The following is a 2,239-nucleotide window of genomic DNA, read 5'->3' on the forward strand; positions in this document are numbered from 1 at the left end:
GCAATAATGTGAAGTTGAAAGTATCAGTTTACATAGTAATTAGTTCAAATTAGTTCAAAGTTGAAATTGTTATTTCAGGTTAAGCTCATTCAGCTCTAAAGAACTGAAAGCACTGAGAACACTCCTTATTTACCAACCATCCCTGGCCACAGTTGACATTTCTGGCTATTTACTCAGGCTCAGCCTAATCACGGCAAACCTCAAATCCACTTCTATTTAGGGTGGATAAGCATTTCTTAGAAACCTTGCAGATGATGACAACTCCTGTACACACAGGTGGATTGGATTCTTTTTATTGTGACAACAAAACCCAGATCAGAAGACTTAAAATAGATTATATTTTCAGACACGTAACTATTTATATGGCAATCTTTTCAGGTATACCGGCATTTTAGTCCTGTTTTTACACTGTGAGAAAATATAATAAACAGTCACTCCCAGGTTATTCAAAATATATAAGGCTTCAGCAAGCACAAAAATGGAGGTAAGGAGGAATCCATGCTGAGTCCAAATGACATTAGGTCATAACAGGTGAATGGATGGAGAACACACCCTAAAAGTTGATTTTCAGGAGGTCTGAGAGACTTCAAGCTACATTCAAAGCTCACCATGAGTTCCTAGATGGAGCAAAAAGACTGAATACAAATGCATTTGGAAAATGAGTGAGCTAGCTTCTGGAAGAAAGCTCCCCAGAGGAAGAAGATCAAAGCCAAAGGAGTTAGATGCAGTACAAATGCCATGGTTCTAAAGGGAAAGGTGCAATTTTGACTGTAACATGGAATCTTCATTCATATTATCTCCCAGACATCCTCAACTTCAATTCATTTTTGGACCCCATAGATAATGGGGGGGTGGGGCGGAGACCTAAATAAAACATGAAACAACTGTTTCATTAAAAACTCTAGGGCAGGTTCCATAGTGTAGTGGTTATCATGTCTGCTTTACACGCAGAAAGTCCTGGGTTTGAGCCCCAGTGGAACCAGGGGTGTGAAACTCCTTTGGGGGCGCCTGGGTGGCTCAGTGGGTTAAAGCCTCTGCCTTTGGCTCAGGTTCTGATCTCAGGGTCCTGGGATCGAGCTCCACATTGGGCTCTCTGCTCAGTGGGGAGCTTGCTTCCCTCTCTGTTTCTGCCTGCCTTTCTGCCTGCTTGTGATCTGTCAAATAAATAAATAAAATCTTAAAAACAAAAAACAACTCTATCAGAGGGGCACCTGGGTGGCTCAGTTATTTAAGCATCTGTCTTTGGCTCAGGTCATGATCCCAGGATCCTGGGATCGAGTCCTGTATCAGGCTCTCTGCTCAGTGGGGAGCTGGCTTCTCCCTCTCCCTCTGTCTGCTACTCTGCCTACCTGTGCCTTCTATCTCTCTGTCCAATAAATAAATGAAATCTTAAAAACAAACAAACAACCTAACTCTATCAGATATTGGGAGCACTGCCTTGGGACTCATTTACCAAAGAGTACTAAGAAGACAGCTATTTTTTTTTTCCTTAAAAATTAACCCACACACTGTGACACTAAAAGGTTCAGTGTTTTTGTGGTTGCATCCAGGAGGGGCCAGTGTTACTTAGGGCAGAGCACAGTATATACCAAATGTGTCTGCTGGAAACACCCTTTGGAGTACGATGGTATCCCAAGTGCACCGTAACCCTCAGCAGAAGTGGACTGTTTTGGGAGCAAATGTAAAGCAACCTCTGGAGACTCCCGGGAATGGCTTAGACATGGAAACTTGGGAAAGGGGAGACAAGGACCAGTGAATCCTGAATTACAATTGCCAGGACTGCAGAAGTGTTCGAAGGCTCATAAGGTTGGAGAAGAACTGGATTTCATGTACAAATGTATGTTTAAACAGCTGAAGAAGGACGGGACACCTGGGTGGCTCAGTAGCTTAAGCATCTGACTCTTAATTTTGGATCAGGTCATGATCTCAGGGTCATGGGACAAGCCTCCTGTGTGGCTTCTGACTCATCGGAGTGTCTGCTTAAAATTCTCTGGCTCTCTTTCTGGAGAAATAAAAGAACTAAAATCTAACCAAGTTGAAATCAAAAAAGCTATTAATAAGGTGCAGTCAAAAATGGAGGCTGTTACTGCTAGGATAAATGAGGCAGAAGAAAGAATTAGTGATATAGAAGACCAAATCACAGAGAAAAAAGAAGCTAAGCAAAAGAGAAACAAACAAATACTGGACCACAAGGGGAGAATTCAAGAGATAAGTGACACCATAAGATGAAACAACATTA

The 2,239-nt window shown here is 42.1% G+C and overlaps 1 non-coding gene across 1 annotated transcript; it reads left to right on the forward strand.

Annotated features, from left to right (window-relative positions):
• The first annotated feature begins 909 nt into the window (after window positions 1-909).
• Window positions 910-982, forward strand: TRNAV-UAC. Its single transcript has one exon. It is a non-coding gene; the product is annotated as a tRNA-Val (tRNA).
• The last annotated feature ends 1,257 nt before the right edge of the window (window positions 983-2,239 follow it).

Source organism: Enhydra lutris, unplaced genomic scaffold (genome assembly GCF_002288905.1).
Source record: "Enhydra lutris kenyoni isolate GAN:26980312 unplaced genomic scaffold, ASM228890v2 scaffoldscaffold2, whole genome shotgun sequence".
Lineage (NCBI taxonomy): Eukaryota > Metazoa > Chordata > Mammalia > Carnivora > Mustelidae > Enhydra > Enhydra lutris.